This window comes from Amblyomma americanum, chromosome 5 (genome assembly GCF_052857255.1).
Source record: "Amblyomma americanum isolate KBUSLIRL-KWMA chromosome 5, ASM5285725v1, whole genome shotgun sequence".
NCBI classification, from domain to species: Eukaryota; Metazoa; Arthropoda; class Arachnida; order Ixodida; family Ixodidae; genus Amblyomma; species Amblyomma americanum.
In genome coordinates this window covers 32,823,878-32,841,832 of record NC_135501.1, presented here as the reverse complement: position 1 = coordinate 32,841,832, position 17,955 = coordinate 32,823,878, and the positions used below count along the sequence as shown (strand labels likewise).

The following is a 17,955-nucleotide window of genomic DNA, read 5'->3' as shown; positions in this document are numbered from 1 at the left end:
AGCATATAATAATGGCCAACTTTTTCTCTAGCTCTGAGAAATCTGAAAAAATGAAGCAATAAAAACATAATACAGGCTGAAAGTTGATGCACCTTAAGCAAACATTCTAAAGGGTACAAAAGCATATATGCTCACGCAAAAGCAAACGCATGTAAAGTGCAGCCTGGGTGCCAAAGAAAAGACGAGATGGACGTGCGATACAGATGCGCGGTTTCAGGTCACGGATATTCTGCAGGGTGAAACTTCCCTCTCGCTTTGCCTCTTGCTTGAGCCTCGGAGTAAGCTTGAGCGTGTTATCAATTCAGGAAGAAAAGTTAATTCTACTAGGCGAAAATAAAAAAAAACGAGCACAAACCATTATACCATGACGACGTTGGCAACGGTAACCCGGGGATGAAATAAAATGCAACTATATATATATGAATTCAACGCAGCCTTCTGTCCTGCGCATTCTCACGGCACAGCGAACACTCAAGCATACGTGTTACATCCTCGTTACACCCCCGTTGTGAAGAAAACGGAACTATAGAACTGGCTACAAACGCACGGTGTCGGCTCCGTCATTTTTCGGCTGGAGCCACGGCTAAACCTTCTTCACCCCTACAAGACCGACGCCTTTCGACGCAGCAAGCAATCTGGACTACGTGGACACCAAATTTCGCCAGGTGGGCCGAAGTTTTCTAATTCCACGGCCGATTTACACCCGGGCGACGTAGTTTGGCCTAACGGCGTTGTCGTTCCACGCCGACGCGCGGCGGCGTGGAGCCGGCCTCCCTAGGCAAAATGGCTGACCCTGCATCATTCGCGAGGTGTTACGATCCCGACGGCATGATCTGGACGACAGTTTCAACATCGGAAGGGGACAACTCCGCTTCTGTTCTGAAATTTCGGCACCAATCTCTTAACGAAGCGGTCGCGCGCCGCTCGATCGTTCAAGCCAAGCTTGCGGCGTCCATCGCTGTCCCGGCCTTCGGCACACCGGATGGCAAGACGCAGCCTCCTGCTTCGCGCGCTGCAGGAAGCAAAGGCAAGGGCCGTCCTAACTGGAAGCCTCGCCGATTCCCAAGACCGGGACCAGACGACTTCGTGGTTGTGCTCAAGCCATGCAAACATATGTCGCTGCACCAAGCCTTTTCAGAGAATCGCTACGGCGCTGCCATTACGGCCTACCTCGGGCCCGAGGTAGCAAGGTCTGTTACGGTCCTACCATCCCGTGAACAAAACCTCATTGTGATTTACACCCCGAATCCGGCGGCGGCTGATCGGCTCCTCGGGGACATCTCCATTAACACCGAGCATGGGAATATTCCACTCCACGGATACCTTCGACAAGACGGAGGCGATGTATGCCATGGCGTCATCACCGTCAGCAACTCGGACACTACCGAATCGCTTTGGAAGCAGGTGCAGTGGAGGGCAGGCACCCTCGCCGAGGTTAGGAAATTCGGCTCCGCTAACAAAGCTCGGATCACCTTCACCGGGAGGGAAAAACCGCTATTTATGCACTACGAGAACATGCTCATCCCTGTGCAAAACTACTACCGTACGATCCCGGCCTGCGGCCTGTGTGGGGCAGTTGGCCACCGAGTGGATGCTTGTCCCAACACGCAGCCGAGCACGTGCGGTCTGTGTGGGCAAGAGGCTCCGCTTCAGGAGGGGGTGCGGGCCCCTCACGAATGTGTGCCGCGGTGCTCGGTTTGTGCCGGTGCACACGCCACTAACTCGCGGGAGTGTGCGGCAAAATTCCGCAAGCACAAGATGACCACCACAAAGAAAATTGCTGCCAAGAAGAAGAGCCGCCATCTTGACTGCCCCGGTGAGTTACCAAGCCGGGACAACAACATCGAGAAGCCGGAGAAACCCACCGGAGGAGCAGACAAGCGCCCGTCGACGAAGCCGCCACCACACGGCGACACTGGAAAGCAGTCGACAGCGCCACCACACGACAAGACCAGGGCCTGGGTCAACGCCGTGAAACATGGAACGCTGGTGAGCGGTACGGACAGGGCTGCCGCCTCCTCCCCTCCCTCCTGCCCCCCTGCGGCACGCAGTGCCGAGCAAACCAAATAGCAGCTCTTGATGGCAAAATTGAGATGCTGCTCGAGAAAATTGCGCTCCTAGAATCGCAATCAAACCAGCCTATCACTCCCCCCTCTCGTCCCGCTACCGAGACATTGGAGAGTGAGCCAACGGCACCGAACGCCGCACTGAACGCGGATGCTGCACTTGAGGCCGGTCTAGAGGCCCGCATGGACGCCCGTTTCAGTGCCCTAGAAAGTCGAATTCCCGCGGCAGTCATCTCCGCTATCGCCAAAATGACCGAAATTGTACCCACTATAGTCGCACAGCACATCGCACAATCTTCGCGTGGCGTCCGACGAGTCGGCGGTCTAATCAAAGGCGTGTCTGGCCGCTATCCCAAAATGCGTCGCACCATGGAAGCTTTAGCAGAAGACGACGACAGCTGCTCGCTCTCCGGAATAGAGGATGGCCCCCTCACCGCGAGTGCTCGCTCCGGAGCAGCGTCCCCACAGTCGACTTCTCGCCTAACTGGCCATGGCGGACAGACCTCAAATTAGGCGCTCTCCTCATACCAATTCGGCCACCCCCATCCTAATGACCCAGTGGAACTGCCGCGGTTTCCGTTCCCGTGCCAAGCGGGCGAACCTCCGGCTTTTCGTGTCAACATTCGATTCACTTCCTGCGGTGGTTGCCCTCCAGGAGCCAGGTAGCGGCGCAACCCTTACAAATTATGTTACGTTCCAGCAGGACTCCTCTTTTTGTATCTGCGTGCACAAAAATTATACAGCCAACTTGGTTGACTTGGACCTCAATGCTGCATATTCCTAGGTGATGGTCACTCTTCTTCCGCTTAAGAAAAAAAAGGCACCCTTGCGTATACTTAACATCTATTGTTCTCCCAAGATAAAAAATGTAACTTTCGCAGCCCTCTTCAGTCGCGCCCTGAAGGCAGCGGGCAGTGACCCCCGGTGATTTTGGGCGACTTCAACGCTCAAAGCACCCTCTGGGGGTACGTGCGTGAAGAGAAACGCGGCCGTAAGCTAGCGGAACTTGCGTCCACGCTGGGCCTGACCCTTCACACCGACCCTGCACATCCAACGCGGGTGGGTAACTCCGTGACTCGGGACACGTGTCCGGACCTTACCTTCACCAAAAACATAAGACACGCAGAATGGGCCAACACCGGGAAAACCCTCGGCAGTGACCACTGCATACACAACACCAGCGTCAGAACCAAACCACTGGCAAGATCCCACGCCCAAGCACGCCTACCTGACTGGACAAAGTTCCGGCAGACCTACACTAATTCGGCCTCTATTCACAAACAAGGCTACCACGCGTGGTCACAAGAATTGGTTACACACCTTCGTTCGGTAGAAACTCAAGTTCAACTATCGGAGGCCACGCCGGAGGTGGACAACCACCTCCTGCACATCTGGGAGGCGCGGCGCAGCCTCGTCCGCAGACGGCGCCGCCAAAAAACATAATCGGAAACTCAAAATTCGCATCGCCGAGCTCACCCAGCGAGCGGCTGATTACGCGGCACAGCTCGCCGACTCGAATTGGGTGGACCGGTGCAACACGGCCGCTAGACATATGTCTAGCCGGAGCACTTGGCGTCTCTTTCGCGCCTTGATCGATCCGACTAAAACCAGAGCCGAGACACAAAAACATCTCCAACGCGCTATCCGTAGCTTCGACGGAGATACCTCTAAATTAGCATGGAAACTACGCGATCAATACCTCTGCATCCAAAAGGACCCCCGAGGGCCAGCGTACTCGTATGCAGGTTCTGAGAACGCGGAGCTGGATCAACCGTTCCGGCTTCACAACCTGAAGGTGGCCTTGAGTAAATTTAAAGGAGGAACGGCGCCGGGAAGAGACAAAATAACTGTGAAATTACTTGCCAACCTTCCCGACCCGGCCTACGAGACACTCCTCGCATATATAAACTCAATCTGGCAAGGTGAGACACCCCATCCCAATCGAATGGAAGACCGGCCTGGTCACATTCATTCCTAAAGCCGACAAAACCATAAACACGGACAACCTCCGCCCCATCTCCCTCACGTCTTGTGCGGGAAAGCTGATGGAGACTATGGTGCGAGACAGGCTGTCCGAGTTTTTGGAAAACCGAAATGTATTCGCAGACACCATGTTCGGGTTCCGCCCGCACCGGTCCGCACAGGATGTTCTGCTTCAACTAGACCGCGAAATTCTGAATCCCGTTGAATACTCCCTTAATGACAAGGTAGTACTCGCCCTCGATTTGAAGGGGGCTTTCGACAATGTAACACACGACATAATTCTGACGCACCTCTCCCAAACCAGTTGTGGACACAACACGTTTCAGTACATTAGGCAATTTCTCTCCGACCGGCAATCGTATATCCGAATACAAGATGAAGAACGCGGCCCCTACTGTTGTAAAGCTAGTTCTTGTTTCCTTTTCAATGTGAACACTGCCAGAGGGCTACAGTTGTGTGCATATATATGTGCGTGCGTCACTGAATAAATGGGGTTTCGTTCCATGCGTTTGCTGTCATGGTTCACGGTCTTCAAGGGCGGTTCCCGCCTACACTACATTGGCGACGAGGATGAACGGAAGAGCTGGCGTATCAACCTTTTCGCTTCCAGTCATGAGCTTTTCCGGACTCGCACCACCGCCCCCATTTCTGCCTGTTCCAGGTCGCCCGGCTGTACCTTGGTCACAATGGGTGCGACTATTCGAGAACTACATGCTGGCTTCGGGAGCTTCTGATTTTTCGGCAGAGCGTCGCAAAGCCCTTCTTATCCACAGTCTGGGCGTCGAAGGCCAGCGAATATTCTTCACGCTTCCTGGGTCAGCCAAAGACGCCAAAGAAGGTGAGAGCGCTACCGCTAAAGGATCTGCCAGCAGATAGTGAGGGCGCAAGCACCGGACTGTTACCAAAACAGACAGAGACGGCACCTTCGCCATATGACGATGCGGTTACAGCCTTGGGGAACCATTTTACCACCCGAAATAATATCGTCGTAGAACGTCACCGTTTTCGCAAACGCGTCCAGCAGCCAGGTGATTCTATCAACGATTATGTTGTTGCATTACGTGAGCATGCAGCTGCTTGTTCGTTCGCCGTGCTTGAGGATGCGCTCCGTGATCAGTTCCTGACAGGCATTTCTTCGCAACATGTCCGTGAGCGTCTGTTGCTCGATGGCTTGAGTCTTTCTTTTTCGCGTGCTGTGCTTGTGGCCACTCAGCTAGAACAGACAACTCAAGACGTCAAAGCTTTTGCGTCTACAAGTGTACAGCATGTTGCAACTAAGAACAACGCCCCCTTCCACTGCTTTCGTTGCGGTTCTAATCAGCATTCGGCTGCGTCGTTCCACTGCCCGGCTAAAGGGAAACGCTGCCATTGCTGCGGTCGGGTCGGTCATTTCAAGTCAGTGTGCAATAAAGATCGACGCGTTGCTTCTGTTCGGGAACTAAGCAGCGAAGAACGCAGTGACGTTGCAAACATTCTGGTAGTGGCCACATCCACTCACCCTGGTATTCATATTGATGTCTTAGTAGGAAACACCAGCGTAGCATTCTTAGCTGATTCGGGATCAGCAGTTTCCATTATGTCGTACAGCCTCTTCAACCAGCATTTCTCCAGTAAAGCACACTGTACTGCCCTGCTAGTTGAATTATTGGACTATTCAAGACAGCCCATACCGGTGCATGGATGTTTTCTCTCTGAGGTTACGTACATGGCTCGTACAGCATCCATTTTGTTTTATGTCGTGTATCGGGGCACTTCGCTTCTCGGTATCGATGCGATTAGAGCTCTTAATCTACGAATTGAGGGCTCATGCCTTTGTTGCCTTGAGAGAACTGCCACTGCAGCTGGTAGCCAAGAACGATGTTCTGTAAAAGAAACACATCCGTGTTATGCTGGGCTCCCCAGCTACTTAATAAAAGAGTTCCATTGTCTGTTTGGAGAGGGCATTGGTCTGGCTAAGGCTTTTGTTCACCAGGTCAAAACGCGTCCATCCGTCCAACCCACTGCGTCTAAGCTTCGCTGCTTACCACTGTCATTACGACCTTTGGTCTCAGAAGAACTTCGTCGGCTGGAAGAGACGGATGTGATTGAGCGCGTCAACGCATCAGAATGGGTCTCCCCTATCGTCGTGGTAAAAAAAAAAAGATTGAGGGATTCGCCTCTGTGTCGACCTTCGAGAAGCCAACAAGGCCGTCGTGCCGGACAATTTTCCGCTTCCCCACACTGAAGAACTTCTGCACAGCCTTGTGGGTGCACCACATTTTTCCAAGTTAGATCTGGCATCTGCTTATCACCAAGTTTTGCTACATCCAGAGAGCTGTGATTTAACAGCCTTCGTAACACACGACGGACTTTATCGCTTCAAGCGTGTGTGCTTTGGATTAGCTTCCGCCCCCTCGGCCTTCCAACGCACGATGTCGCAAATTCTTCAAGGATGTTCTGGTGTCTTGTTTTACATAGACGACATCATCGTTTTTGGAAAGAGTGAAAAAGACCACTGGGCAAACCTTGCGACCGTTCTCAGGCGTATAAAAGAAGCAGGGCTCAAGCTAAATGACAAGTGTGTATTTTGCACAAATGAACTTTCATTCTTGGGCCACAAACTCACGCCCGATGGCATCATTCCACAACCTGATAAGGTAGAATCCATCAAAAACATCCTTGCTCCCACGGATGCTGCTGGTCTTCGATCCTTCCTTGGCATAGTGGAATATTACGCAAAGTTCGTTCCAAATTTAGCACATGTTGTCGAGCCTATGCGGGCCCTTCTTCGCAAGAATGTGCCTTTTATTTGGTCTGAGAATGTTGATGCCAGCTTTCAAAAAGTCAAGTCCATGCTCGATTCCGGGACAGTGCTCCGGATGTTCGACGCATCTCTTCCAGTCGTTGTCGCCACAGATGCATCCGACTGCGGCCTCGGAGCAGTTCTTCAACAGATGCATGGGCACAAGTTATTCACAGTGGCGTTTGCGTCAAGGACTCTGTCGCCTGCAGAAAGAAGGTACGCCGTGGGAGAACGCGAAGCGCTCGCGTGTGTCTGGGCTATCGAGCATTGGCACACGTATCTTTGGGGGCGCCACTTCACACTGTACACAGATCACCAGGCTTTGGTATCTCTCTTGTCAAGTCAAGGTACTGGTCGACGGCCGCTGCGCATAGCACGCTGGGCAAAGCGACTTCTTCGGTATAACTATACGGTGCAATACCAGAAGGGATTGGAAAACCAAGTTGCAGACGCTCTGTCCCGTCTTCCAGTTGCGTTGCAGCAGGACGAAACGTCTATAGACGAAGTGGTACCATTCATTCAAGCGCCATCGTGCATCACCAAAGAGCAATTCCAGCAGAGTCTAGCTGAAGACAACACGTTACAACAAGTCATTTCTTACGTCCAGTCGTCGTGGCCTTCGCACAAATTGCTTCCGGTTGAACTTAAGCCATATGGCAAGGTACAGCAAAAATTGTCCGTTGTTGATAACTTGTTGCTCCGCGGAGAGCGTCTTATTTTTCCAGAAGCACTGACTCCGCAAGTGATCGCCAGAGCACATGAGGCCCATCTCGGAATTGTTAGGACGAAGGCGCATCTACGAGAGCGGTTTTGGTGGCCGGGCATGGATCGGCAAGTCGAGCTCGCGATCCAGACCTGCAGCATCTTCCAGGGAGCAGACAAGAGCGCCAAAGTATCTGCTACACCACTGCAGCCAGTGCCATTCCCAGACGGTCCATGGCAAAAGATAGCACTCGACATCGTGGGACCCCTGGAGCGAGCTCCGCATGACTATCGCTTTGCGATTACTCTGGTGGACTATTTTTCGAAGTGGCCCGAGGTACACTTCAGCTCCGACGTCTCCACCACTACAGTCACAAAGTTCTTGCTTTCTGTATTTTCCCGTGAAGGTTACCCGGATGAAGTCGTTTGTGATAATGGGCCACAGTTCACGTCTAGAGAGTTTGAGCAATTTTTAAAAGATCGTGGCATCCGCCTTCTGCACTCGTCCTTGTATCATCCTCTAGCGAACGGGGAAGTTGAACGCTTCAACAGAGTTTTAAAGCGGTATGTTCAAGTGGCAGCGTTAGAGCAGCGTCCGTTTCGTCAAGCAGTAATCGAGTACCTTGGAATTTACCGCTGCACTCCGCACGCTACTACGGGGCTTACCCCTGCATTACTGCTCCATGGACGCGTACCAAGAACAAGACTTGATATTGTCGGATACCCGTCGCCTGCCTTTTTCAGCTCCCCAGACTCTGAGTTGGAGCGCCTGCGCGAACGGGTGAAGAAGCAACAGCAGTACAGTAAAAAGTATACGGATAGCCGCAGGTCTGCGAAAGAGACTACTGTGAAAGTTGGGGACTATGTGCGGGGGAAGAAGCCAGCTACTTCGTTCAAGGGAAACTTCGCTTTCACGGGTCCCCGCAAGGTAACGAAGAAATATGGGCGATCGTCTTTCCGTCTCGACGACGGCAAGATATGGAATGCGGCCATGCTATCGAGGATTCCAGCGGCGCTTCAATCGTGGAACCCCAGCGAGAGTGGTCAGTGTTCCCGCATCCAGCATGGGTCGCCTTCTGACGCCCCACGATTGCTCGGACCAGTTCTTTACACTCCGGACCCACCTCAAGACACAACAGAGGCGTTGCTTCCAACGCCGGACCCTCCGCGCTGTGTGCTGCCACCTCGCAAGAGACGACCGCCTGACCGATATGGCTACATGTAGGCTAGTGTGAACTCCAGGTGAAGAGTGCATGAATGGACTGTGTTGTGATCATTTTTGTAAAACTGCAATGGTTTACATGCACATGTGCATTTGTTATTATTAAATCCTTTGAGATGTTGCAATACGTACTAATCCACTAATTCACTAACCTTAACACAAATGGAGGGAATATGTTGTACAGTTAGTTCTTGTTTCCTTTTCAATGTGAACACCGCCAGAGGGCTACAGTTGTGTGCATATATATCTGCGTGCGTCACTGAATAAATGGGGTTTCGTTCTATGCGTTTGCTGTCATGGTTCACGGTCTTCAAGGGCGGTTCACGCCTACACTACACCTACCAATTAGGTACGAGAGGTACCCCGCAGGGCGCGGTCCTCTCACCTCTACTATTCAATTTGGCAATGATCAAACTTCCGGCGCAGTTGGAAAGTGTCGAGGGCATGCAGCACGCGCTATATGCCGTGTTGCAAATGGGTTGCAAGCCCAAAGGGTAGCGTTGGCCTGGCGGCCTGGGGCACAGCTGGAAACATCCGAAGGTCCTGGCAAAGGATGAGTCGACTGCCAACAGAACAGCTTGTTTATTCTGGCATCGCAAAAGAGCAGCCGGTCAGGGCGACCACGTAACTCGAAGGAAGAAATCGAAGTCTCTCTTTGGCGTCCGGGGCAGCTGCTTTTATACCCTCGGAGTCGAGGGCATGAAGGAACGGCTCGGGATGAGTCGCACGAGACGGCGACGCACGGACATGTTGAGACGTGAAGTGACGCGTCCGCCGGGCCGGCGCCGGTCAGACCTCCTCGCCTCCCAGTTGGGGAGCTCCTCTCCCCGGCAGCCGCGCTTTGACAAGCGTGGGCACCAACATGCACACACACACACACACGCACACACACACGACGACACGTGGCATTGAAACCTGCCTGGACGCGCTTGGCGGGAGGCGTTGCGGCAGCGATGAACGGGTCAAAATGACCGCCACTTTGAACGAAGCCCCGGCGTCCGTTGCATCCGCGCCGGCTATACCGCGCGTCGTAGGCGAAACGTAACAGACCGCCCCGCCGGGAGGAGGAGATCCCGATGGTCAGGGGACTGCATCCGCTGTCCGGAGAGATGTCGCTCGATGATGCTCGTAATCGAAATCGGTCGTCCCTCGGCGTTGCTTGAGCGCAGCGCACAGAGAAGGCCTCGTTCTCAGGTTCAGGTTCACACAGGACCCTGGAAAGTGACTTCGGGAGAGTTTCCACTTTTGTTCTCGTTCCCAGCAAGCGTTAGAACTACGCCGAAACGCAACCGCTCAGTCAGCAAGCACGAGACAACCCTCACTAAGCACTGCCAGGCTCTTTCCCCTTTCATACTACTGCCTAGTTCCTTACAGTAATCAAGCAGCACTCAGAACGTGTCTACAAATTGGAAAATTGCACTAAAAAGCACATCATCACTTTGAAACACTAACAAAAGCAATATGTTAAAAATCCTGCCTCAGGAAGAAAACATCAGTAACAAACAACTTTGAGGCGGATTCCTACGTTAGGAGCCTCGACTTAAGCCATCGGCGTTACCGTTGAGACTCCCCTTTTTGTAACGCACCTCAAAGGAATATTGTTGCAAAGCGAGGCTCCAGCGCAGGAGGCGGCCATTTTTGGGAGAGATGGTCTGCAGCCAATGGAGAGGGCAGTGATCCGTCTCAATGATAAACCTCGAGCCGGCTAGGTAGCTGTGGACACGACGAAGCATGGTGCATGAATGACGCTTTATTGAAGAAGGCGAGCGGTTATATAGGCAAGCGGTTAGATAACAGAAATGGGGGCTGCTTCTGTCCGGCTAGGCGCGTGTGCATGACTTGCACTACGTCACATCTCCCCTCTCTCTCTTTTTTTTTTAATCGTCGAATCAAGTAGAGTTTCAGAACTCAGGCGCCGGGTATCTTCGTGGTGGTTGGCGCTTCCGTTCACTCCTGCGGAGCTGTGTAGATTCGGATGTCCCTGCAGTGTCTGGGACTCCCACAGCTGGCAGCGGCGCGGGAGTCTTGGGGTCTGGAGACGAGGGAGGAGGAGCCGGATTGAGGTGTTCTCTTGTGCGCTGAAACTGTTGACCCTCTTCCGTTTTGACTATGTAGGCACGAGGAGTCTCAGCCCGCTGTACGACCGTGACAGGGGACCATGATCTTGAGGGCACATTGTACATAGTTGCGGTGGAGCCAGTGCGAAGCTCTGGAAGAGGCCGTTGCTAGTGCTTCGCGCAGTGCTTCAAAGCTTTTTTTGATGTCTGTCTTCCCAAACCCATGCAGCATTCTTTTTTAAAAGTTCTCGGAGCGATGCTGTGAGCGTTGACATATTAGGAATGAAGCGGGAAACGAAGTTCACCATACCCAAGAATGTCTGTAGCTCTTTCCGGTTGCAAGGGGCCTGCACGTGGAAAATATCTTCCAGTCTCCCTGGATCCAGGCTCAACCCGTCGCGCGTCAACACGTGGCCTAGGTACTTGACGGATTCCTGCAAGAAGTTACACTTTGTTTTGTTCAATTTCAAGTTGTGCTCCTGACATCTTGTCAGCACATTGACAAGATTTGCGTCATGCTCTTCTTTAGTGCGACCCCAGACTAGAATGTCGTCCATTACGACTGCTGTGCCAGTGAGACCTTCTAATACTTTGTGCATGGCGCGCTGAAATATTTCGGGAGCCGAAGAAATGCCGAAAGGCATACGTAGGAACCTGTAACGACCGTACGGAGTGCTCATTGTGCAAATTCTGGAGCTTTCCTCATCCAGTTTTATCTGCCAAAATCCCGTAGCGGCATCCAAAGTCGAAAAGTATTGTGCTCCACACAGAGACGGTGCAATGTCTTCTAGCGTTGGCATAGGATATAGTTCCCTCAGCAGCGCTTTGTTCAAATCAGATGGATCGAGACATATGCGTACCTTGTCGTTCTTTATGACGGTAACCATGTGGCTGGACCACTCGGTTGGCTCGGTCACCTTGGAAACTACTCCGGCTGCTTCCATGCGGTCCAGTTCCGCTTTTACTCTGTCCTCGAGTGCGAACGGAATCCGGCGTGCTGCTTTGACCACTCCTTGGGAACCTGGCTTGAGCTTCAAGTGGTAGACGACACCCTTGAGCTCGCCTAATCCGGAGAAGACGTCTTCATACGGCTTGACTACGTCGTACAGCTCTTGGTGCTCCAGTGAAGCAATTCGGCGAATCAAGCCTAGCTTCTCGGCAACTGAGCCGCTAAGAGTCACGGGTATGTCGTCTTCCATTATGAAGAATGTCGTTTCAAATGTTCCCTCGGGTCCGGTCACATGAAGGTGACTACGTTTCGTTGCTTTTTTCTGAAAGCCAAAAAATGTGTTCAGCACGACAGCGCAGTTTTCGGGTTGCTTTTGAGTTATCTTCTGCAGCTGGCTGCGTGATATGACCGAGCAATTGGCTCCTGTATCAAGCTTGCAGGCAACGGGCGTTTCTTCTATTTTCACGATTGCAGTCCACCATGTGGACACGACGAAGCATGGTGCATGAATGACGCTTTATTGAAGAAGGCGAGCGGTTATATAGGCAAGCGGTTAGATAACAGAAATGGGGGCTGCTTCTGTCCGGCTAGGCGCGTGTGCATGACTTGCACTACGTCACAGTAGCATGACAATTTCTGAACGGCCCACACGAGACACGCACACTCTTTCTCGGTGGCGCTGTACGCCTGCTCACGACAGGTCAGCTTACGACTAGCATACAGGACGGGGTGTTCCACTTCTCCATTTTCCCGTTGGCACAGTACAACGCCCATGCCTCGCTCCCTAGCATCGCACTGAACAACGAACCCTTTTGTGTAGTCTGGCGATCGTAGCACAGGCTGGCTGGCTTGTTAGGGCGCTCTTTAGGGCGCTAAAAGCTCTTTCCTTTGTCTCGCTCCAGACGACTGTTTGGGGCTCTGTTTTTCTTAGAGCATCCGTCAGTGGAGCCGCGATATCGGCGTACCTGGGGATGTACCTCTGATAGTAGCCGGCGACACCTAAGAACGACCGAATATCGTTCTTCGTGCGCGGTTGCGGGAAGTCTCGCACAGCGGCCAACTTTATTTCAGAGGGGCGGCGACGACCCTGTCCAATCACGTGACCGAGGTAGACAACCCCGGCCTGTGCTAATTGGCACTTGGGAGCCTTGACTGTCAAGCCCGCTTCGCGCAGGCGGGTTAGCACTGCCCGCAAGTGTGCCATGTGCTCAGACCAGGATGCGGAGAATATCGCTACGTCGTCTAAATACGGTAAAGCGAATTCTTCCTGTCCCCGCAACACTTTGTCCATGAGGCTTGAAAAGCAGTATGGCGCGTTCTTCAAACCAAAACTCAAAACTTTAGGACGGAATGTTCCCATTGGTGAAATGAACGCCGCATACCTACTAGCCTCTTCTGTAAGTGGAACCTGCCAATAACCCCTGACAAGATCTAGGGTGGAAATAAACTGAGCGCTACTAACTTTCTCAAGGCGCTCCTCGATGTTAGGGATCGGATAACTTTGATCCTTAGTGATGGAATTAAGCCTGCGGTAGTCGACGCAAGGACGAGGTTCCTTGCCCGGTACCTCAACTAAAATCAAAGGGGAGGTATAATCACTCTCACCCGCCTCAATAACACCGAGCTGTAGCATTTTCTTTACCTCAGCCTCCATAATATTGCGCTGGCGGGGTGACACCCGGTACGCCTTGGATCGTACTGGCTCTGGGGAGGTAAGTTCTATATCATGAGTAAGGACAGAAGTCCTACCAGGCCTCTCAGAGAATTGACTTTGAAACTCTTGTAAGAGTTGGTGTAGTTCGGTTTTCTGCTCAGGCGACAGCGGTGCTTTACCGAGTAAGTCACTAATCACCTGATCGGTGTCTTCCCTGTTCGTCACTGAGCTTAGTCCCGGAAGCTCGACCGGAAGCTCTTCTAACTTTCCCGCGTCGGGCATTTCCTCTCCAGTACCTGGTGCCTTCAACGCTACAGGCTCAATTTTATTCAGTTCGGACGTGCTCTGAATATCAGCTTGCTGCGCCTCCGACCCTTTCTCATTGTTCGACAACGTCGGCCCCGCAACTACCGCCTTTGCAGCGAGCTCCCGAACTCTCGATCTGGTTAAGGCCTGAACGCTAGCCTCACCAAACAAAAGCCCCTTCTCGCGCAGGAGGTGATCGGACCTGTTCGAAAATAGGTACGGGTACTGGGGGGGGGGGGGGGGGGGGCAGCATAGATGACACTACGGCCTCCGTCTCAAGTGCTCCGAAAGGTCCTTCAATAAGCACTTTTGCTACGGGCAGACACACGCTGTGAGCTTCCACAGCTTGCTTGATCCATGCGCACTCGCCCGTGAACATATCGGGTTCTACGTAAGAGGGGTGAACTACATCCATTGTAGCTGCGGAATCACGAAGCACTCGGCACTCTTTCCCGTTCGCGAGGAAGTCTCGCATGTAAGGCTCGAGAAGCTTCATGTTCTCGTCAGTGCTACATAATGACAAACACACGACTTTTCTTTTTGTTTCTGGACACTGCGCCGAAAAGTGACCCGGCTTCTGGCACGTATAACACACGCGCGCTTGCCTCGTCTCGAACCGCTTTCTGCGTTCGGCTTCGGCTGCCGCCGTCTCCTTACGTTCGGTCGGACTGCTTTCACTCGCATCCGCACTACGTGTGTCCCCCCTTGCTCTCATGGGTGTGAACTTCGGCCTCTCAGACTCGGAGCCAAATTCACCCTTTTGACCGTCCTTAGCTCCGCGAGCCCGACGCGTCACAAACTCCTCGGCTAGCTCGGCGGCTTTAGCCACTGTACTAACGTCTGGCCTATCCAAGACCCAGTACCGCACGTTCTCAGGTAACCGACTATAAAACTGTTCTAGCCCGAAACACTGCAGAATTTTCTCGTGGTCACCAAACGCTTTCTCTTCTTTGAGCCACTCCTGCATGTTTGACAGAAGCCTGTAGACAAACTCCGTATATGACTCACTTCTGCCTTTTTCATTTTCCCGAAACTTCCGACGGAACGCCTCCGCTGACAGCCTGTACTTTTTTAGCAGACTCGATTTCACTTGGTCGAAATGCTCTGCCTCCTCTCTCTTCAAGCGAGCGACTACGTCGGCCGCCTCGCCGGGTAACAAAGTGAGCAAGCGCTGTGGCCACGTTTCCCGAGAGAACCCCTGCTTCTCGCACGTTCGCTCAAAGTTAACCAGGAACAAACCAATGTCCTCTCCAAGCTTAAACGGCCGCATCAGGTCAGTCATTTTGAACGATACTCGTTCTCCTGCACCGTGTGCCTGACTTCCATTACTAGCGCGTTCCATCTCTACCTCGAGACGCTTCATTTCCAAAGCGTGTTGACGGTCGCGCTCTTCTTTCTCTTTATCTTTTTGTTCTTTACGTTCGCGCTCGTCTTTCTCTTTTTGCTCTTTACGTTCGCGCTCGTCTTTCTCTTTTTGCTCTTTACGTTCGCGCTCCTCTTTTTGCTCCCTCTCCACAATGGTCTCAAGGCATTCCGACAGTTCGTCATCCTCAGCCTCCAACTCAAGAATAGCCCTTAGCAGTTCTGGTTTTCTGAGTTTGTCTGAGACATCCAGACCCAACTCTCTTGCAAGCTCCAGCAATTTCGGTTTGCGCAACGACTTCAAATCCATGGCTGCTCCGAATGCTGCTTTCTCTACTGCCTACTATTGTCTTGCCGCAAACTAACGCGGCAGCAACGACAACACAATTACCAGCTCTGTTTCTGACACTAACAAAAGCATGGCAAAACTCAGAAGAAGAAAGTCCCGCACTCACCAAAACTCGCAGCCAAGAATTCAGCGCAGTCGTTCCACTGCAGGCAACCAGTCATCACACAGGGCTCGTTGCACTGCTCCCGGATGGTCGTTGTGCTGCACAGCATACAGTTGACCGCATATCTTCGCTGCTGGCCTCCGTTGTCGCGATCTCACCGCTGACAACCAGTTGTTGCAAATGGGTTGCAAGCCCCAAGGGTAGCTTTGGCCTGGCGGCCTGGGGCACAGCTGGAAACATCCGAAGGTCCTGGCAAAGGATGAGTCGACTGCCAACAGAACTTGTTTATTCTGGCATCGCAAAAGAGCAGCCGGTCAGGGCTACCACGTTACTCGAAGGAAGAAATCGAAGTCTCTCTTTGGCGTCCGGGGCAGCTGCTTTTATACCCTCGGAGTCGAGGGCAAGAAGGAACGGCTCGGGATGAGTCGCACGAGACGGCGACGCACGGACATGTTGAGACGTGAAGTGACGCGTCCGCCGGGCCGGCGCCGGTCAGACCTCCTCGCCTCCCAGATGGGGAGCTCCTCTCCCCGGCTGCCGCGATTTGACAAGCGTGGGCACCAACATTAACACACACACACGCACACACGACGACACGTGGCATTGAAACCTGCCTGGACGCGGTTGGCGGGAGGCGTTGCGGCAGCGATGAACGGGTCAAAATGACCGCCACTTTGAACGAAGCCCCGGCGTCCGTTGCATCCGCGCCGGCTATACCGCGCGTCGTAGGCGAAACGTAACAGCCGACGATATCACCATCTGGGCTAAGCATGGATCGGTAGGAGACATTGAAGCCAACCTGCAGCAAGCGGCGGAGATTGTGGACGCTTACGCCCGCCGCCGCTGCGGCCTTGAATGCTCCCGGGCCAAATCGGAATTTGTGCACGTTCGACCCTCGCCGAAGTGCACTACCAAAATCGAACTGTCCCTAGCGAGCGGACCCATCCCAGAACACGCGGAGATCAGAGTACTGGGTCTCTTTATCAATAAATACCGCCGTGTCGACACAACACTGGCCAAATTGCGCAAGGTGGGAGACCAGGTGGGCCGCATTATCCGCCGGGTTTCCAATAACCGCGGGGGGTTACGGTGCAAAGATGCCTTGCGGCTGGCGAACGCATTCGTAACCAGTCGAGTCTTGTACTCGACTTCTTACCTCCACCTTCGCAAATGTGACGAGAAAGCCCTTGAGGTGATTCTCCGTAAGACTTACAAACGTGCTCTCGATCTCCCGGTCACCACGTGCAACCAGCGCCTCCTGGGCTTGGGGATGGTCAACACCTTCATGGAGCTCTGAGAAGCACACTTGACAAACCACTACACAAGACTCTCAAAGACGCCGTCGGGTCGCCGCCTGCTTGCCCGACTTCACATCCACCATCCAACACTAACGGAAGAGCGCGTGCGCATCCCCGAGATCTGGAGATACGCCCTGCACGTACGCCCTCTTCCGGCCAACATGACACGAGACGACCATAGTGGCCGGCGCCTCGCGCGGGCGGAAGCCTTGGCACGCTACTATGGAAACAAACACGGAGTATTTTACGTGGACGCCTCCGGCCCACATCATGGGGGTTGGTACACTGCCGCAGTCGTCCACCAAAACACCGCAGTGAACAGCCTTACGTTCAAAGCTCAAGACATTACTCATGCGGAAGAGGTGGCAATCGCGCTCGCCGCCGCCGATCAGGATTCGCGGGTCATCGTTACCGACTCGCGGGGGTCCTGCAGGAACATAGAAAGGGGCTTTATTCCCTATTTGGCATACTGAATTCTTCAACATAGTAATTATCCCGGGGCTCCCGCGTCCCGCACAATAGTATGGAGTCCCGCGCACACGGGTCTCGAGGGCAACGAAGCGGCCGACGCCGCTGCCCGCGCGCTCAATCTCCGGGCATCACCCTCGCCTCCCCCCGATGCGGACTCCGACCCTAATCCGGCTTTTGCCTTCAAGTAAATCATCCAGTATTACCAATTCGGCCACGCAATCTTTCCTAAGCCCTGCAAAGGCCTCACGAAGGCGCAGGAACATTTACTCCTTCGTCTTTATACTAAAACACTTCTGTGCCCGGCAGTAATCAAACATTTCGACCCTGCGTGCACAGGGGAGTGCCCGCACTGCAGGGAAAAGTCTTCGGACATTTACCACATGGTGTGGGCATGCCAATCAGCTCCGCATCTCCCCCTATCCCCAACCCTGCCCCGGAGGAATGGGAGGCGGCCCTGATCGGCTGCTCTGACCTGGCGAGCCAAAAGGCCCTGGTCGGGCGCGCCCGAGCAGCAGCTACCGCCAATGGGCTGCTGTAAAAGCCCTGTCACACTAGCCCGACACGCCGCCGACGCCGACCCGACAAAGACACCAAAGATCGGCCAACCCGGTCGGCAGACATTGTCTGTGGCAGACCAAGCTGTCACACTAG

General features: G+C 53.4%; 2 pseudogenes; both read left to right on the top strand.

The window, feature by feature from the left end:
* The first annotated feature begins 783 nt into the window (after positions 1 to 783).
* LOC144133788 (uncharacterized) lies at positions 784 to 2,448 on the top strand (annotated as a pseudogene).
* Positions 2,449 to 2,487: 39 nt separating this feature from the next.
* LOC144133787 (uncharacterized) lies at positions 2,488 to 17,842 on the top strand (annotated as a pseudogene).
* The last annotated feature ends 113 nt before the right edge of the window (positions 17,843 to 17,955 follow it).